This window comes from Symphalangus syndactylus, chromosome 3 (genome assembly GCF_028878055.3).
Source record: "Symphalangus syndactylus isolate Jambi chromosome 3, NHGRI_mSymSyn1-v2.1_pri, whole genome shotgun sequence".
Taxonomy (NCBI): Eukaryota; Metazoa; Chordata; class Mammalia; order Primates; family Hylobatidae; genus Symphalangus; species Symphalangus syndactylus.
This window is the reverse complement of record NC_072425.2, coordinates 54,636,736-54,658,166: the sequence shown is the minus strand read 5'-3', so window position 1 is coordinate 54,658,166 and position 21,431 is coordinate 54,636,736. Positions and strand designations below refer to the sequence as shown.

Sequence of the window (21,431 nt, the reverse complement as noted above, 5' to 3'; positions counted from 1 at the left end):
GTCACATTTGCTTCTCCCTTAAATGCTCAAAGGTCCAGGGCTGCCCTAAAGGTCCCAAGGCTACTCCAAGGACGGGAAGCGGGCCGGGCTGTGGGCTCCCAGGCCAGCGCATCTGGACTCAGGGCTGGACTGCAGCCATCCAGTGCAAGCATGTATGGTGTGTCCCACTCCAGGATCCCACCACCCGTTTGAACAACGTGCTGTGGGCTTGCTTGGTTTAAAGTTAAGTGACTAAACCACAGTAAAAGTGAAAGTACTCCTTGGATAACATTCTAGATCTGACTTTTTCTCTTTCTTCGAAACAGGCAGCTAGATTGGAAATTACGCAGAATAAACCGTAAGAAACACATGTTCAGAGCCAAGCAGCTGACTGGAAATAGGATTCCAGTCTCATCAGTAAGCACTTAATTGTGTGTCCACCACTGCAGCTGTTGCTGGGAGTTTACCAAGAGGTCCTGTCTTCACAGATATCTGGAAGTGAAACTTGTCATCCATTTCTCCTAACTTCTTGCCGAAAACATTTACAGCCTTAAGATGGGACATTCAGTGTTCCTGTTTGGATTTGGGGGTATGGAGGAGAGGTCCCCAGATTTCAGGGTCCCAGCTACATCATATCAGTGCCCAAGGCCATGTCCACACCACTGGGTGGATGTGACAGGCCAAGTCAAGAGGGACAAATGACACCAATTTGTAGTCTCACTACAGAGTTGACGGAGTACTCCCAGGGACCTTCTGCACTGACCTCAGCTTGTTGAAGGCAAGGTAAAGGGCCGAGAGGCTCGGGGACTTGTCTGAGGTCTTTGGCCACATGTCACAAGGCTGTCCTGTGCTCTGGGGCTGCTAGCACTCACAAGACAAGGGTCTGCTGTCCCCTAGCTGGGGCCGCCTTAGTGGCTCAGGGTGGCTGCAGCTTCTATCAGGGCTCCAGTGGGGCCTGGGGCTGAGTTTCTCAATCAGTGTGTTGCCCAACAGGCCCCAGTGCTGCAGCAGGGCCACCCTCTGCCACTGTTCTCCTCCCTTTCACTGATGGTGAAATGGTCACTGTACTCCTTAAGAGTCCTAGGTTGCCTCTCTATCCTTGGAGTTCAAAGGGGCTTGAGAAACCATCTGGTACAACTTCTCATTTAACAAAAGGGTTGAAAGCATCATGGAACTCTGACTAAATTGGCCCTGGCAGCAGCTTGTCCATGGCTGCCTCCTTTCTTTTGTTGCATTTCTTTGTGTTGGTAGAGGGAAGAACAGGCACATGCAAGATAACTCCTTTGTCTTTCGTGGCATGGCTATGCACCATCACACCATGCTCCTGCACCACAGCCACCTACACTGTGAATCTGACGTCCACACCAAGGGCCGATGATCATGTGGCGCTCAATTTTAGCAGCGAGCACAAGGGTAGCAGTGCCAGGGTCCCCAGGCCCAGCCACAGGGTAAGTGCTCGTTTCCAGGCACCCTCCCTTTCCTCCCTGGTCACTCCCTCTGCCTAGGAGCCCCTTTCCCTGGACTGCTGGTAACCCTACTCTTCGCCCCGAAGCCCCCCAGTTATGCTTATCTACAAACACAGCCCCCCCTACACACATGCATTCCACTTACATACCACATGCACCTGCATGTGCACACACATGTGTACACATACACCACACATACTACATGCACACACACAGGCGCTTGAACACACTACACACATACCACACACCACACCTCCACACACACCCCACATGTATCCCCAAACATATGCATACACCACACACATACACACACACGCATACACACACAGCATTCTTCTAATCATAGATCAAACATAACTAGAGAACAATGAATGTGTGTGTGTATGTATATGTGCACATGTGTGTGCCTTTTAATAATTTAAATTAATCACATGAATAGGTCTTAATTCTGTCACAAACTTTTGCATGTTAAAAAAACTAATTAGCCCAAAGCTATGATTATTTTGCATAAATTTGGAAAGTAGTCATTTTTAGCTAGTTTTCTGACTGTTTTACAAAGTTTTATTTAATGTAAGTATCATAGGCTTACATGGTAAAAATTCAGAGAGTACAGAAGGAAATGAAGTAACATAGAAAAGTTTCTTTCATAAACTTCCCTCCACTCTCAACTCTGGTCCCACCACTCAAAGGGAGACATTACTTAGCAGCCTCCTATGTAAACTTCCAGAGAAATGTTATACATATGCCCATGTGTGTCTATGCTGCAAAAATCCACACTCACTGAATGATTTTACACCATTATTCACAACGTTTAGCCACTTGCTTTTTATACTTCATAATTGAGCTTTGAGTTTCATCTACATGCATAACATACATATCAACCAAAGTGTTCAATAAATATGTTAATAAATAACCGAATTGTCATCATGTTTAAAATGTGCAATATTTCCTGCACATGTAAATTATATCTCAAACACATGGTTAAAAAAGCAAAATTCTGGCTGGGTGCAGTGGCTCACGCCTGTAATCCCAGCACTTTGGGAGGCGGAGGCAGGCAATCACGGGGTCAGGAGATCAAGACCATCCTGGCCAACATGGTGAAACCCCGTCTCTACTAAAAATACAAAAATTAGCTGGGCATGGTGGCACGTGCCTGTAATCCCAGCTAGTCGGGAGGCAGAGGCAGGAGAATCGCTTGAACCAGGGAGTCAGAGGTTGCGGTGAGCTGAGATTGCACCACCGCACTCCAGCCTGGCAACAGGAGCGAGACTCTGTGTTAAAAAACAAACAAACAAAACAAAACAAAACAAAACAAAACAGAACTCTGCTGTTAATTACCCTACCTCCTGAAAGCTGTGACCCTTATGCAGATGAACCACCCTGGGCAGAAACAATCTCTCTTCCCTCTTTCACATGGGTTAAGTCACATGAAAGACTTGTTTTCTCTACCCCAGATCCGGTTAGAATGGATACAGTATAACATTTGAGAGTTCCTCATTGATGGGTACTTAGGTTCTCTCTCTAATTTGCTCTAGTTGTGCCATTACAAACAGTACCGAAAACAGCATCCTTCCACAGGTACCTTGGCATAGTTTTGTGAGCATACTTGTAGGATCACTTCCTAACAGAGAAATTGCTGAGTCAAAGGATATTTTTTTAAAAATGCGTGTTGCCAAATCACTTTCCAGAGTTGCACCAATTTATATTCCCATAAACAGATTATGAGTCGCTCATTCCTTACAGCATCACCCATATAATAGGCATTAGTCAACTTTTTAATCAAGGCCCATCTGATAGGTAAAATACGGTATTTTGTTGTTAAGATGTACATGTATTGAATTATAATGAGGTTTAGAACATCTTTATTTTTTTATTAGCCAATTTTACATGTCATTTGCAAACAGCCTCCACTCAATTTTCTTTGTGGTTGTTCATCTTTGTCTCAGGGATTTGTGTAATCACCTTGGGGAAAACAATAGCTACTTGTCAAATATGTCAGTTTTTTTTGTTTGTTTGTTTGTTTTTTTACAGACCACTGTTTTTTTTGCAACTTTGCTCCCCTATACAGACTTTAATTTTTTTCACATGGTCTCATGTTTTCATCTTTCCCATATTGGCTTTGCCTAAGGTTCTTCTTTTAACAATGGGGGAACTTGCTTTTAGGGTTCTTGTCTTGTCCTGTTTATGCTCCTCCAATGCCAGAATAACCATTTGGAAGCTAACATCTCAGTACTTTGCTCTTTAGTGATTACTGGCTGCTCATATGAAGTAAAAGACTTGCCAAAAAGCACTGAGGCAAACAATGGCTTTAACTTCTAAACAGGAAAAAACATGGCCTCTCCTGTTCCTGGAGGCATTCTAGAAGACAGGCGCTGTTCCTTCTATTTTCTCTGATCCCACATGGGCTCATAAAAGTTTAAAAAATAGTTGTTAGAAATTAAAGAAGACCTAAATAAATGGAAAGAAATTCCATGCCATAGTTAGAAATACTCAACATTGTCCCAGGCACCTAAAGCGATCCATAGACCTACAGATCCCTATCAACATTCCAATGGCCATTTTGCAGAATTGGAAAAACTGATCCTTAAATTAATATGGAATTCCCAGAGGAAACTGAGTAGCCAAAAAAAATCTTAAAAGGGAAAAACAGAGTTGGCAAACTCACACTTTCTGATTTAAAAAGATATGATAGCCAAAATAGACATCAAGATTGATGGAATATAATTGAGAGTTCGGAAATAAACTCATTTATGGTAATTGATTTTCAACAAGGATGTCAAATGTGTTCAATGGGGAAAGAATATTTTCTTTAAACGATGGTGCTGGGACAACAGGGTATCCACATGCAAAACATGTACAAAAATCAACTCAAAATGAATTAGCAGCCAAAACAGAAGGGCTGAAACCATAAACCAGAAGAAAACACAAGAGTGCATCTTCAAGATCTAAGATTTAGCAATGGCTTCTTAGATATGTCACCAAAAGCATGAATGACAAAAGAAAAAAATAGATTAATTAGACTTCATCAAAATTAAAAACTTTTGGGCATCAAAGGACGTAATCAAGATAGTGAAAATAAAACCTACAAAATGGGAGAAAATACTTGGATAAACAAAAACATATAACTATTATCAAGAAAGAAAGGAAATGCCTTTCTGATACATTCAGCAACATGATTGAACCTTGAACACATAACGTCAAGTGAACTAAGCCAGACACAAAAGAAAAAAGGATGATATGATTTCATTTATATGGACCATCTAGAATAGGCAAATTCATAGAGACAGAAATTAGATTCGAGGTTACTAGGGGCTGAGAAGAGGAGAGAATGGGGAGTTATTGCTTCATGGTTACAGAGTTTCTGTTTGGAGTGATGAAAAACTTTTGGAAATAGACAGTGGTGAGGATTGCACAATGGTGGGCATATAATTAATGTCACTGACTTGTACACTTACAATGGCTAAAAATAGCACATGTTATATTTTATTTTATCACAGTTCTGAAAATTAATAATGTACTATACCAAAACCACTGACTGACACTTTACCTGGGTGAACTGTTTGGTATGTGAATTATATCTCAACAAAGCTGTCAAAAATTATTTTTGATCTGGCCTGGCCACTAACTCTCAGTCATTTCAGATTTTATGACTTCCTTGTAGAGATATTTAGCAAAAATAATCATCCTATGTTTATGTTTTCTTCTAAGAGTTTTATGGTTTTAGCTGTTCTGTTTAGGCTGCTGATTCATTTGGAGTTAATTTTTGTACATCTTCTGCATGTGGATTATCTGTTGTCCCAGCACCATCTTTTGAAGAGAATATTCTTTACTCATTGAATAAGGATGCGCTTGGCATCCTTGTTGAAAATCAATTAACCATAGGTGGATGAGTTTATTTCTGAACTCTCTATTATATCCCTTTAATCTGGAGAGAAAGATATAGACCTCTTATGTTCAGAGTTAAAAAGAAACCCTTGGGAAACTTGCTGGTGTTTCAGGACACCCGCTTTGTCACCCGCTCTTTGGAATACAGCACGTTGTGAGTGTCAGTCGTATTACCACCTGGGACCTCAGGTCAACTCTCAGGGCCTTGATTACTTCATTAGCAAAGTCAGTGGCTGAGAATGGGAGTGTCTTCATCTCCAGAATTTTGTGTTGCAGCAGTAAGCAGAGAACCGAGAAGCCCCCAGCCAACACCTCCTTTCCATCAGCTCCTCCACTCGGCTTTCACTCTTGCACCTGGCAGTGACAGGGACTTGATGTCCTGTGTTGTGGCAGTGAGGGTCCTAGTGGTCCATCACCCTGGAGTTTCCTCCCATTCCTTTGCCCCATCTCAGCCAGCCACCTACAGGCAGGCACAGGTACTCACACTGTCTGCCTCACAGTGGGGAAGATTAAGGCAGGCCCCCAGTATAGCTGGGCTGGCATATGCTTGAGAGGGCTTCAGTCAGAAATAGTTTTGTTCTCTCAAACTTGGCCTTGGCAATAGTCAATTTTTCTTACATGCAGGATAAACTGGATTTATCTTCAAAGTTAGCCAACAATGCTAAATGCTGGTTAAAAAGCAATTCTCTGCTAGGGTAGAGAAAGCAAGTTCCCCATGTGACTCAACCCATGTGAAAGAGGGAAGAGAGAATGTTTCCATCCAGGATGGTTCATTCACATAAGCGTGACAGCATTCAGGATATAGGGTACTGAACAGGAGGGTTTTTTGTTGTTTTTTTTTTCCGTGTGTTTATGATATAATTTACACACCATACAATTCACTCATTTCAAGTGTGCAATTTAATGGCTTTTAATGTATTCATAGAGTTGTGTGTCCATCATTACAGTTCACTTGAGAACATTTGCATTATGTCAAAACAAAGAATCCTCCCCCTCTTTCCCACCTCAGCCCTAGACAATCACTCTTCCACCTTTGGATTCTAGGAATTTGCCTCTTCTGGAGATTTTCCTGAAATAGTTTCATACAACATGTGGTCTTTGATGACTGGCTTCTTCAACTTAGCAGAATGTTTTTAAGGATCATCCATGCTGTAGCATCTTCACCCCTTTTTCTTGCCAAATAATATCCCATTGTGTGGATCTATCACCTTTTGCTTATTCATTCATCAGTTGATGAACATTGGATGCTTTCTACTTGTTCACAATTGTGAACAATATCCCTTTGAACCTTTGTGCACACATTTTTGTGGGGATACGCGTTCTAACTTCTCCTGCGTATATACATAGGTGTAGTATTGCTTGGTCATGTGGTAACTCTATGTCTAACCATTTGAGGGGCTGGTAGGCTGTTTTCTAAAGCAGCTGTATTACTTCACATTCACATGCACCAGCAGTGCATGATGGGGTGCAATCTCAAACAGTCCTTAAAATACAAAGCCAGTACATATACACCATGAAATACTATGCAGCCATAAAAAGGAACGAGATCATATCCTTTGCAAGGACATGGATGGAGCTGGAAGCCATTCTCAACAAATTAACACAGGAACAGAAAACCAAACACAGCATATTCTACTTATAACTGAGAGCTGAACAATGAGAACACATGGACACAGGGAGGGGAACAACACACACTGGGGTCTGTGGTTAGGGGCAGGTGGAGGAAGAGCATCAGGATAAACGGCACACGTTTACCTGTGTAACAAAGCTGCATGTCCTGCACATGTATCCCAGAACTTAAAATAAAAATAAAATTAATTTTTTTTAAAAAAGCCACTTTGTTTAGAAAACAGTTGGTTAGATCCTCACAGTGTTAAACACAGTAACCATATGACTCAGCAATTCCACTGCTAGGTATACATGCAAGAGAAATTAAAACACACATCCATGCAAAATCCTGTAAATGGATATTAATAGAAACATTAGTCATCATAGCCAAAAAGTGAGAGAAGCTAGTCACAAAAGCCACTTCTATGAAGTACAAGGGGAGTCAAATTCACAGACAGTGGAGTAGGCATTGCTGGGGCTGGAGGAGGCAAAGTGCAGAGGAAGGAGGAGCCACTGCTAATGGGTACGAGGTTTCTTCTGGGTACAAGGTAATGAAATTGTTCTAAAATTAGAGAGCAGTGATACTTGCACAGCTTTGTAAATATACTCAAAACGGTTGAACCATACACTTTACAAAGGTGAACTTTATGGTATGTCAACTGTAAATCAATGAAGCTGCTGAGAAAGAGGGGGAACTCAGCTTCATTACTCTGTTTTTCCAGCATTAGGCTTTTCCCTGGACACTTAGGATTTAGTTAGTCTCTCTCTCTCACACACACACATATGCACACATCCTCACTCATGTATTACAGTCTTCTCCTTTTCTCTTTATCCTTCAAAAATATCAATCAAATGGAAGGTGAGGTTCCCAGTGTAGAGACACTGCCAATCTTACTGAGATCTCAAATAGGTGGAGGCAGAGGAAGGTGGCTGTTAGGGCTTCACTTTCCAGTAACCACAGGGCACTAGGAGCTCACATGAGCCCCCCTCCTCCTATGAGAAATTCATGAAGATGTGGATAAAATGTGACGCCTCAAAAATACACACAAGAGCCCAGCAGCAAAAGCATAAAGAGCACTGAGCTCTGGAGTGGCGAACCCCAGCAGCTGCCCCCAATCTCTAGGCGCTGGTCAGGCTTGGAGTCCGGTCGGGTGTGGAGTCCATCCGGGCAGGCTTCAGAGAGGGACATGGCCACCTTGTTCACTGCGAGACACAGTAGCAGAGGTGAGAAGCCACATTTGCTCATTTCTGCTGGCCAGCATAATTCCACAAAGCCCCTGACACTGTGACAACGTGGAGCTGTCTGGTGGGATGCTTTGAAGACAAAACAGAATAGAGCACAGAGCCCCTCCATGTCTCTCACCTGAGTCCCTACATTCCTATAGTCAAAACACACATGATCCTAGGCCTTGCCTTTTCCTACACATAAAATATTGTCTAGTTGGGCGTGGTGGCACATGCCTATAGTCTCAGCTACTCAGAAGGCTGAAGTGGGAGGATCACTTGAGCCCGGGAGGTCGAGGCTGCAGTGAGTCGTGATTGCGCCACTGCACTCCAGCCTGGGTGACAGAGGGAGACTGTCTCAGAAAAGAAGATAATGTCTGACCAGTTAATGATTATGCCTCTGTAATGTACAAGCTGCAAGTGTACTCTTACACTTAAGCCTTGATTTGGCTCTGCTTTAATATAACTTCTGAGCAAGTTTGATGGGATTTTGCTCGTACTGATCTCTCACCACCTATATCTGAGCTATGGGCTGAAACCCTGGCCAGAGCCATTGATAGATCCCCTCTAAAGAGCTGCTCCCAGGCTATTGGCCTCTGTCTGTAGCAGGGCTGAGAGGGTGCCCCGTTAATATCCCCGTGTCTGCCTCCTCCTCACCTCCCCACCTCTAGCCCCAGTAACTCAAAGCTGTCTCTGACAAAACCACTCTGAATGGTTTTGCTGGCAGAATTCCCAAGCAATTCCTTCTCTTTCCACTGCGGCCACCTTCCTAACCAGGCCCTTGGCCCTTGCAGAGTGTGAGTTTTTAAAAACAAGAACAATAACCTTGTATCAACAAAAAACTCAAACTGAAAATGAAATGCATTTGCGTTTGTGGAACCTAAAACATGTAGAAGTACTACAGTAGATAAGTCACTTCTTTTTTATTTTTGTTTTTCCAAACTGAAATATAGCAGTTCTGCTTCTGAATGCCATGAACTAGTTTGTAGCAGACCAATGTTCTTGCCCAGAGCCACTGAAAAAGCCAGATAAAATGTAAGAAGCTGTTGAAATGCCCTGAAGAGCCATAGAGGCAGCTCACAGGAGCCACTTCCTCAGAGCCCACATTCGAGAGGAGTGCATGGCATGAAGAGGAGCTTTGATGGGCTGCTTGTTACTTTGGAACATCTGCCCAATTTGGCAGATGGGGCAAGAGGCCGAGAACATCACCATCTTGGACAGAAGCAGGCTGTGGAGAGGCCCAGAAGCCAGTAGAGCATTCAGAAATCTCACAGACCTAAAAACAGACTTTGGACCTAAGGACTGGGGGGATGGGGACAGGGGATGGGGACAGGATTTGCAGAGAGCAGGGTGTGAAGGAGGGGGGCAGTGAAGACAGGCATTTGCTGAACTGTTCACCTGAATGGTGAGAAGACTAAGAGAACTAACAGGAAGCTGCAGGAGATGCAAAAACAATTGTAGTACATAACGGGGAGAAAAGTAAGTTATGAGTTCATTGGATACTCTCTAGAAGGGAGTCCTGTGTGACCTCTGCCCAGGAGCCATACTGCATGGATGTAAATTGATTACACAAGCAGTTGTAAGTCATGGATATCTTGCTTGAAGTACTCCACAGATAGCTATTCTCCAAGCAAATATTATTAGTCTTTTTGCCCCAAAGCCCAGAATTATGCCTTAATTTATTTCCTCTAGGACCATCCCTTCACCCTCCCATAATAGAAGGAAAAATACAACACAGCCCAACTGCTTTAATTCTGTTCTTCATGGTGTTTCAGGGGGAAACTCAAACCAGATCACTTGGGTTCTGAACCTGGCACTCCATGGGAATTTAGGCGTGTTACTTTCAGATGTGCTACATCTGAAAAAAAAGCAATAATAGTACATACATAGTAGAATTGTTATGAGCATTAAATGAATTTTGCTAGCCTTGCATGCCGTAAGCACTCATTCAGTATTTATTACCACTATTATTGGCTTATCTGAATTAATACCAATACCAAGTAGAAGCAGCATAAGTGCGTTTAGCAAAAGCACAACCAGCTCTTGGGAAGCCTAAATTGGGGGCTTCCTGGGTATTGATGTGGAAATATACCCAGACTGTGAGTGCTGTTAGCATGGTCCTTCAAGTCCTTCACCCACGTAAGCTGGATATGTTCAGATAAGTGTTTGCGATGCTCCAGCCAGATGTAGGAAGGGCAGCTGGCGAGTCCTGGGGAACATCGTCCTGGCACTATTACGGCTTTAGATGTGGCGTGGGCTTTCTTGCCAACTCGTCTGGTGTCCTCAGCTGGCAGGAGGATCTGGCTGTGTGCGGGGCCCTTCTGCCTGCTGTGCACCTCTGTGCTAATATCCTTCAAACTAAGCACACCATTCAGCTGCTGAAGTCCATGCCTGTGAGTCCAACAAAGTAGGTGCATGTCAGCATCCTGGAGCTCTACGAGGATAGGACAACAGCAGCCCAGCTAGCTGGAACACAGGTGCGCAAGCATCTCAGAGGACCAGTGGGGCATCTGACTGGGTTGGTTGAGTGGAAGGCAATCCAGAACGTGGCTACTGTAGCTGCTTTCTTTTTCTTTCTTTCCATTATAGAAGTAATGATACTTGCTGAAAAAGAAAATCATATAATAATCAAAAGCATAAAGAAGCAAATTTAAATTACCTTTAATTCTACCATCCAGTGGGTCTGTTTTCTGAAAACGTGATTCATTTTGGTTTCTAAACTGTTTTTAGTACTAGAGTTTTTGCTTTGTTTTTGTTTTTCAAAATCATGGCAAATGAATGCATGAAAATTTATCCCTAGATTCCAAACTTCCAGTAATTAAATGTATGTGTCTTGTCTGCAATACAATTCATCCAAGGTGAATAAAAAATTGACAGTGATTTTGGTAACACATCAAATGGCGGGTCATTCGTAATACATTCAGTGGCACCTTCGCCCCTGTTCTCTCAAAGGAATTTCAGTCTTGCTCTGGTCAGAATTAAAAGGTAGATAAGCTGTCAGCCTACAAGCTTCCTGGTCTAATTAATTTGGGGACAGCAATGCTGTGAGACAGTAATAAGCATCTGTTTTCTTTTTCCATTTTCTCATGAGGTTATCAATTCCTTTTTCTGTACATGTCAACTGCAAACCTGAGAATAGACTTCAAGGGAAAATTTGAAACAATGCATGCTTTCTAAATAAAAAAAGAAAAGAAGTGAAAAATGAAGAAAGGAAGACAAAGGAAGGCAGGGAGGGAGGAAGGGAGGAAGGAAGGGAGGAAGGAAGGGAGGGAGGAAGGAAGGAAGGAAGGAAGGAAGGAAAGAAGGAAGGAAGGAAAGAAGGAAGGAAGGAAGGAAAAACAAAAAAAGAAAGAGCAGATGCAATGCTGCTCATTTCTTCTTTCAATATTTCACATTTAAAATGAAATCTGCTGCTTTTTACTGTGCATACTTGTTCTTTGACCACACTAGTGTTTTGCGAAACTTAAATTATTTGGATTTTAGAAACACCAATTAGGTCGCCATGGATGCTACACTATTTCTTTTCCCAAATATTCATTTCCCTTACAAAGTGGCAATTCGCATAAATTGTAATGTTGGAAGTACACAGACTTGAGATTGGAAGGGGGTGAAGTTGCTCAAGGTCGTTTAAGTTGTTGATTTTATCTCCTAGGACTTCTACGTTCTGTGCTTCTGCAGCCATCTAAAATCAGCCAGAAAAATTTAGGATCCGTTTCCTGTTCTTGCATGGGCTGTCCCAGCTGCTGTTCCTCTCTCTGCAGTAAGAGGGTGTTTCTCTCCCTATTCAAGAGGAGCGCCAACACTTGAGGTTTGGATTCCATCTTTTCCTGCCCCTTCTGCATCATTATCTTCTCTGCCCAGTAGTAACAGCATCTGCCATAGCTAAAGACAGACCAGAAAGAACTCTCCTGAGAACTCATGCCCCTTCATAGGTACCTCCCCTCCCCTCTCCTTCTGTTTAGGGACCTTCAAAAGCAGCTATTTTGTTCTCCTCTTTCACTCTGATCCTTTATTTCTAGCTCTGTAATATACTGTTTTTGTCTCCACCATTCAACTACAAACTAGAAGTTTAGACTCCAGAAGTTCTTCAAGAGCTTTTTATGTTGATTTTATGTATTTTTTCTATTAACAAATCTAGACACACACACACACACTTTTTAGCCATTTGCATTCTTGATGTCTTATGTTGATTGCCAATGCTGATGCCCCTCAAATCGAAAATTCATAACCATACTTTTGTTTCAAGCCCTAGGCCAGTATCCAATTTCTTAGTAGACCTGAGCATCTGGATCTAGACAAGTCTAAAACCTAACTCATGATTTCCTCTGTTTGAGTCCACTAGACTTGCTCCTAAAGCTGACCCTTTACACACATAACTCATATGTGGTGAGGAAAGCCACCATCCCACCTGCTGGCCAACAACACACATCGGGGTGATTCTAGGTGCCTCTCGATTCCATCAGTCACTCATCCAACCCTACGGATTCTCTTCTAAAATATCTCACTTTATTACTTTATTACAGGTTCCCACCCTTTCTTACCATTCACATTTTAAAAAACCATTTACAATAATGATGACATACAGCACTCAAGAAAATAGCACAAAATTCACATATATATTAGGTTGGTGCAAATGTAAAATCATGTTTTTTGTTTGTTTGTTTGTTTTTGTTTTTGTTTTTTGAACCAACCTCATAGTATATCAGAAACAGCCAAGTAACCAGTCCTCAGGTCAAGCAAAAGAACGTTCCTCGAATTCTGGAAGGTTCAGAGTTTTCTCTGCTGGGTAACATCCTCTTCCTCCTTCTGAAGGCAATCCCTAGACCAGGTTAAGAGTGATCACTTCCTTACTTTTCTCCTAGTTTCCTCTCTCACACATGTGCCCTGAATTTCCCTCTCTGTATGTATTCTCGTCCTTGATTTTCATTTCATTTTCTGTTTTCATTCACAGTTATGAGTTTGAGATTCATCTATGCAGCAAAGCATAGTCGTTGTTGTGTAGGGTTCCATGGCATTAATACAGAGCATGCTTTTTTCCCATTTGTCACTTGGGGGACACTAGGTGGTTCCTAGTTAAAAGTGGATCGTAACACCACTGCCTTCAGGACGCACTGCAGTTCCACTCCCTGGTATGTGTCTGAGAAACCTAGGGTGCATTCCTTGGAGTGGGATCCCAATCCCAACTGGGGATGGTCCCAATTACCTACCCTACCACTACCTGCAGCGGAAGTACAGCATGAATTCTTAAGTGATTTCTGCAATAGCAAATGAATCGTTCTCTTTTTCCTTTCACCTTCGACGTCAAGGATCTTCCCAAGGTGCAGATCTGATGATGCCACCCTTCTGCATGGCATCTTTTCAATGACTGCCCTCCACCATTGGACAATATTTATATTTTCTAGCAATGGCATTTAGGGCTGATTGTGATCAGAGATCTGTCCTCCAATCCAGACTCCCACCTTGCCATTTGCTTACCTCGGCCGTATGCATGACCCATACAGAAGTGCTCCCAGCTACTGCAACATGAAAGCATGTCTTCAAGAGCTGACCCTTTACACCCTATTCTTCATTTATATAAATCCTTAGGGAAGACATTCCCTTATCTCCAGCCTGAGTCCAGTGCAAGTCCCCAGGATTCTGAAATCTCTCCAGGCATTCATTTATTATAGCAGCTATCAAGTTGTATTGGAAGTATCTGTTTACATTGAATTCATTCATATCCTGCCTTCTTATACAAAAGGGTTGGATAGATGAAATACAACAGAGATGGAGCCATATACGCAGATAAGTGTAGCTAGACTGCAGTTTAAATAGGGGAACATTGGAAATTAGATAGACAAGCTATGAGATTTCATGTGGTCATTAAAATTGGGTCCCAGAAAGACACTAAGGACAGGGACCACAAAGCAGGTGTGCGCCTTCACCAGATGGTGGGAATGGAGGCTGTGTATTCCATCTCTGAATTCCCAGTGCCTGACACTGCAGAGCATTAGGATCACGTGGGTGTTGAAGTGGATGCCCAGGTAACAGGCACCTTTAGAATTGCCATAACTTCATTCATGTGCTGTAGAATGATGCTGGTGTATATGGCTAGACGACTGAAGTATTTGGAAGAATGAGTGCCATTTACAAGCTGCAATTGCTAACTAAACTGTCTGTAGGGACAATGCATCATCAGCTGTCACAAAGACTGAGCAGGCTTAGGAGGTAGGAGCAACTAACAGGGCAACGATGGAGGGCTTTTTAAAAATTAAATAAACACGAAGAAAAATTCAAACAGTCAGCTAAAATAACTCTTGTTGTTCTTAAATATTTAGAGGTTCCAGTTTTATAACTTTTTCCACAAGGTTAGAAGAAGAACACTCAGGATTTAGGAATCTGTCTGATAATAACTGTCTTCAATGACTTAGGAAGCACGGGCAGGTAGAAAGTGATTTGTTTTGAGACCAGCATCCTAAACTAGGTTCATTCACAACCATTGTCTGAGAGGCTGCCATTCACACAGGCCAGACGCCAGGGAGGAGCAGCTCCTGGAAACTGCATCCCCTTCCTTCCGTCTGCTCACCAAGTCCTGACCACATTATGGGGACCAACAGAATTTACCCTGCCTTGTTCCCTTCAAATGTGATTTGGGAAATCAGGAAATTTTTATCTGGAGCCAGTAAGAGACGGTTTTATTTATTCTGATTTCTCTTGGGAGATGCACTCGACAGAAGACATCAATATTCCTTTATATCGTGCAGCCTGACATGCTAAATTCTTGTTAATGAACACTTTCCCATCTTGCAGTTTCTCCGTAGCAGTTCCATGCTTGGTGGTGATGGAAAGGTTTCTCAGAACACTTAGGTTTATTCAGCCAGCCAGACAAATAGCATCCTGTAGACTTACTTAAAGTTTGTTTTTTGGTTATATTGCTGTAACAGGTGAGTCTTAAATCCACAAATTCTAAGAAAATTAAGTCTGAGGGCAAGGAGGACGTGTTTGATACCATAGCTCACTTAAAGGTAAACCAAAATATGCCTAGAGAACAAAACAGAAACTGAGCATTACCTTAGAATAATAATAATTATTATTATTATTATTGAGACAAGGTTTTGCCGTGTTGCCCAGGCTGGAGTATACTGGCGCTATCAGTGTTCACGTCAGCCTCAACCTCCTGGACACAAGTGTTCCTCCCTCCTCAGACTCCCAAGTAGCTTCCCTTTAGGATTTAAGGAAAAATGCTGAGTTAATAGATGGCACGAAGAAGGCCAGGATTACTCTGGAACCCATCACCCTGAGCCTTCACAACAGCATGGGCTCTCCTGGTGGACACCACCTTGCTCCTCCTCAGCGTGATAGGAGCCACATGACTGAGCTCAGCATTCAGACTGATCAATCCTGTCTGTGGCCCACATGCCTTATCCCCATCTACATCCATCCCCAGTAGACATCCGAGGGTGCTACTCCAAATGTCATGCCCCCAAGTCCTGTGCAAGTTCTCATCTGACCCTATGGCGCATCCCTCCCCTCCACCTCCATCTTCTGGCCAGCCTGAGTACAGTGCATGTCTCCAGGATTCTGCCCTGTGTCCCATCAAGTTCTTCTCTGATCTTTGCTCTCACCTTTTGACACCTGGCTGTTCTCTGGGAACACCCTGTCACTGGAGACGTAGGGTTTTTTTCTCACACACTGCCTATATCAGGATCAGGAAGTGGAGTTGGTTTCTCCTCTTTCTTATGCTCCTTCCAAACCTTTATTCTCCCTCTCTCCTAACCAGAAGTCTCTGATGCTCAAGGATGTGTCTCACTGGCCTCTGCCATCCCCTGCCCTGGTCATTGCCACTGTCTCCTTACTTGTTCCTTCTCAGTCATTTCACACACTAGATCCAGCCACAGCTTTGTGCACACTCCATCCTGATCATGATCTACATTCTGATCATCATCTATACTGTTGTTTCCAACCTCATGGATGCCTAGGGTGGCCATATGTCATGGTTTCTCTTGCAGTGTCCCGGCTTAGGCCTATTGTCCTGCAGTAATTATCCTCGGCACCACTTTCATTCTCAGGCCTCCCCATTTGGAAGATAAATTATATTGGTGGTCTTGTGGTCGGCCAGATATCTACTCCTCTGCCACTGCTTTCTCTTCATCTATATTCCCCTCCCTCCCACTTCCACCAGTCACTCCTCCATCATATCTGGGATCTTAGGCTCACTGATATATAAGATCTGAACTCTGAGCATTGAAAACATGAGTGTTGCCTCCTATTCTTTCAATTCCAAGGCAATTTGAACTTCACTGAGATCTTCCATTTGACAATCCATTCACTCCCTCTGTGGACTGTCATTATAATCAACTTCCTGATGCCCTCTACTCGAGTAGAATTCCCTGCCAAACCCTAACCTGCTTTAGTGTAAGTACCTTTCTTCCTTCTGTCTGTGTCCAAGCAGAACTTGATTTTAAAACTATCAATCACTCAACCAGACTGACTGGTTTCATCTTAAATCATGACTATAAACCTCAAATGAGCAGTGATTCTACAGACCAATCCTATTCAGGTTCCCCCAATTGCAGTCTGCCAGTGTGTCAGGCAGTGGTCTTGAAGACAGAGAAATAGAACTTACTTCATCTGAACGACAGAAAGAAAATAGATTAAAACAAAGAAAACGAAGAGAGCCTCAGGAAGCTGTGGGACTCTGACAGAAGATCCAACATTCATATTTTGGGAGTCTCAGAAGGAGAGGAGACCATGAGGCTGAAAGAGTATTCAGAGACATAAGGTTTATATATTTTGTTTATATAAACAAAGGTTTATATATTTTGCCAAATTTGGGGAGTTTTCTGCTGTTATGTCTTTGAATACTCTTTCTTTGTTTACATATTTTGTTCAGCTTTTTGAACAAATCCCAAATAGAATACACCTAAAGAAATCCAGGCCAAGACATGTCATAATTACACTTTTGAAATCCAAAGACACAGAAGAAACTGTTAAAAGCAGAGAGAGAGAGAAATGACACATCACTTGTAGGAAAACACCCACTCAAATGACAGCAGATTTCTCATCAGAAACCACAGAGGCCAGAAGAAAGTGGTACAGCATTTTTCAAGGGCTGAAAGAAAAGGATTGTCAACAATGAAATCTAAACCCACTGAAATTATCCTTCAGGAAAATAAAGACGTTTTCCTATAAAGGACAACTAAAAAATATTGTCCCTAAAAGACCTATCCCAAATGATTGCTAAAGGTAGCTCTTCAAACAGAAAGGAAAACCTGAAAGGAAGAATCTTGGAGTTTTCAGAAAGGAGGAAGGAACGATGGAAAAGGCAGGTAGACGGAGACACAAACGAGACTAGGCTTTTGTCTGTGAGTTTTAGATACCATATTTAATGAGTCAAACCAACATAACACTATCTGATACTCAAGATGATATTTAAAAATGGGACCATAAAGAGACCTAAATGGAAGTGAGGTTTCCACATTTCACTTGAAGTCATAAAATACAAGATCTAAATTACTCATTAAAAAACAACAACACCACCAACAACAAAAGAAAACCTCCTGTCTCAACCCCACCTTCCCCTTCACTAGTTTTTCATCTCTCTGACATTTTGCAGCAACGCTTCTTAGAAGAGCTTCACTCACCATCCCACCCTGATTTTGTTTCCCTTCATACCACTCCACCCAAAAGGATCTTTTGAAAGTCCTTTGCAATTCTGGCAAGAATAGACAGCTGATATTTTCCCAAATTGTCTTTGAGTAATCAAAGGCATTTTCCTGTTAGCTCTCTCTGATGTCAGGATTATTCAGAATATGTATTTTCTGAGTCATCCTCCCTCACTGCCTTTGGTTCCTTGACAATGGAGCTATACACGTTAAAGCACAAATACTCCTAATATTTCATACGCTAGCTTGGATTTCATCATTCCTAACAATTTGCTACCTTGAAATTAAAACCTGCTTACATCTACTAAAGGCTCAGTTTTAAAACAGCACTTGAACCAGACAGTCAGTCCTGTGGGGAATGACATAATTGCCCAAAGAACCAAGCCACAAGCTTTTTACTGTACAAAGAGTGAACATTTGCAAGGGTTAAGACTTGTTCTATTTTCACTCTGAATTTTTTTGATGCTACACAAAATTATGGCACTCCCAGATATGGGGCAAAATTAGAGTCTTCTTATTTTTTCTTATGTTGACAGAGCTTTGAACTGAGCTATTTTGAGTTCAGTATTTTGAGTATTTCAAGATCAGTTTCAATTTGTAAAGATGCACATCTCAGTACAGAGCAACCTCCAGAGGAATGAGACCCATCTAAAGCTTAGGAATCCTGTTTTGCCCAAACACAATGAAAAGGAAAGAAAATGAGAATATATGGGTATATGTATGAAGTGTGTGTGTGTGTGTGTGAGAGAGAGAGAGAGAGATAGAGAGAGAAAGAGAGAGAGAGAGAGAGAGAGAGAGAGAAAGAGATAGAGAGAGAGAGAGAGAGAAGCAAATTAGAATGAAAAGATACACTTGAAAAAATCCACTGGCCTGAGTTTAAATGTTCACTCAAGCAAGTCACGTAGCTCCTCTGAGCCTCATGTGTGAAATAAGAGGATAATGCCAATCTTGCAGGATTATGGGGACGTTGTCCATGTTGATCACCAAACCTTGCTGACCTCTGTTCTCCATGAGGAAGACTCAAAGACTAGCAATTTCTGGCTTTGTTGGGTGTTGGGGTGCCACAAGACTCATTGTGGTCATGAGTTAGGAGCAGAGAGCACCTCAAGGATGTGCATTTGATTTTCAATGTGAGGTCACACAGAGCTCTTTGGCTTGCCACATGGCCAGCATTCAAACTGGTGCCTTTTGGCCTGGCCTCTGAGCAGCAGGGATGAGCAGGGAGCCTTGCCGACGTGCATTGTCATGTTCCATGGGCTGGAATTAAATTTTGGTTGTTCCAAACCCTGAGATGTTCAGTCCTATGTTCCCAAGGCATTATCAAATTTCTGCCATATCAGATGCCTGTTACAGTGATGGAGGTCAGAGACGCTCATTAGGCAGGGACGTGACAAATGCTGCTGTTGCTCTTGCTGTGAAATCCATTCTTACTGATTCTTCCCTGGCTTTAGGAGAGTGTTGCAAACTCCTCATACCAACCATCCTCACATAACCCCCTCCTCTTAAAGTCTTTGATGGACCCACATTCATGTGAAGACAGAGAACCAAGTTGATTTTCCAACAGGCACTGGGAGTCAACCCAAGTTATTTGCTTATTGGGTGGAGGCAAGTAGCCTTAACCCTCATGGTAAGCCTGTGACAGTGCAAGTCTAGGTAAGATGTCATTGTGGTGTCTCCTTTCTCTGCCAGACTCCATTCTCATTGCACTGACCTTGCAGTGAGACAGCCCTTAATCCTGTGCTATTGAAGATGTGAGGCCCTCCTAAATGGCCTGCTTTATGGAAGGATTTTTGGTACTCCCATCACCACATCCACAGAGAAGGCAATTGTAGGCTAAGGGATCAGGGGCTGTGATACTGCTGGTGCAGCGAGCCACTCTGCATTGCCAAGGCCTTATGCTTGCTATAAACACCATCATTGCCAGCTCTGCTCTTTACCAGGCTGCTAATGGTCATGGTGGAGGGCAATGAGCAGACAGGAACCACCCCAGCCATGGCTGGCCTTCACATCCCTCCACCTGCAGGGAGCCACGGACCCTTCTACTGCTGACGCTAGGAGACCAGCCAGACACCATTGCTGACTCCACCCATGCTCCCTCCACTTGTTCACACCTGCCATATGAATCATCCCAGAAAATGACTTCCACATGTCGCCTCTGTGTCCCTCTCATGGTTCTCCATGCTTTGGGAGCGCAGGCAAACTCCCTGAGTCAGTCAGCTAGGGTTGCTGTGACAGAGCGCCACAGCCTGGTGGTTTAAACCATGGAGATTCATCATCTCACAGCTCTGGAAGCTGCAAGTCTAAGATCAAGGTATTGGTAGGGTGGGTTCCTTCTGAGGCTGTGAGAGAGAACCTGCGCAGGTCTCCCTTCTGGGGGTTTGCTGGCAGCCTGTGGGTTCCTTGGCATGTGAACGCATCCCCTTGACCTCTGCCTCTATCTTTGACATTCTCCGTGTTTGTGTCTGTCCTTGTGTCTGAATTTCCCGTTTTTTACAAAGACACTAGTAATATTTGATTAACCACCCACCCACCTCCCCCCGCCCCGCCTCTGCTGCCGACAAACCCACTTGCCAAGGACCTCATTCTAAATTGACTGCATTGGCAAAACCCTATTTCCCAATAAGGTTACATTCTGAGGCACTGGGGGTTAGGACTTCAACATATGTATCTTAGGAGGAGGTGCAGTTCAGCTCAAAACACTCCCACAGTTGAGCAACCCTGGCTCTCCACCAGGTTTTCCAACCTTCCTTTTCCATCTTCTAGTCTGAATTCCAATATGCTTTCCCACCACGCCTGTGGTAGCCAGATTGCTCGAACACTTCCCTGCCTGGGGGTCTAAGCCTTCCTTCTCAGGTCTATCCATCCTTTAACATCTAGCTAAATCACTTTTGTGGAGGGTTTTGAGATTCCTCCAACCTTGGTGATATGGGTGAGTGGGCTGAATTCAGTTTTTTGCATATACAACAGGTTGGGCAGCTACTCACAGGCTTTCTTGCAATTATCCTATCTTCCAGGCCAGTATCATCCCTAGACCTCAGCAAGAGAGACCACTGAGTGAGGCATCCATGGAACCCAAGGAAGAGGCCTATGAAGAACCTGCAGTCACCTTCTAGACCATTCTCCCTCACCAAACTGTCCCCTCCAGATAGCTGAGGACTGGATCTTCCCGTGCTGACACCTCCAGTGGGAAAGAAAATTCTAGATTCAGTTCTGGGTGTCCAAGTCATTAGGAAGGCATATTTGTCAAGGTGGAAGAAAAGGACATATTTTATTTAGCAGTTTGTAAGTTTGATCGATAACTTAAAAATATTTGGACCTACGGTGTGGGCACTATTTGCCTCTTAATCAGGGTTGGGTAGGAGTAGAACTTGCTACGGGCAACCTCTTTCCCCACCCGCTGCACTCCTGTATTATGACATGAGGATTGTTTAAAGATAAGTACAAACTTATCTGAAAGGAAGTTGATCCTTCCTGGCCCTTCAGCATAGTTTTAGCTGCTCCTGTTTTGTTCTGATATCATTATTCTTCCACTCTCCTGTTTTGTGCTGAAGTAATAAGATGTTTCTGTGGGAGTATGCGTTTGTCCCAATAAAACGACTTTTAGTGAACCAATAGAACAAGTCCC

At 43.0% G+C, this 21,431-nt stretch overlaps 1 long non-coding RNA gene across 1 annotated transcript; it reads left to right on the top strand.

Moving 5' to 3' along the window:
* The first annotated feature begins 7,418 nt into the window (after nt 1-7,418).
* On the top strand, nt 7,419-21,125 carry LOC129478443 (uncharacterized). The gene is made up of 3 exons (XR_008656437.1): nt 7,419-7,486; nt 11,815-11,970; nt 20,821-21,125. It is a non-coding gene; the product is annotated as an uncharacterized lncRNA (long non-coding RNA).
* Nucleotides 21,126-21,431: the final 306 nt, after the last annotated feature.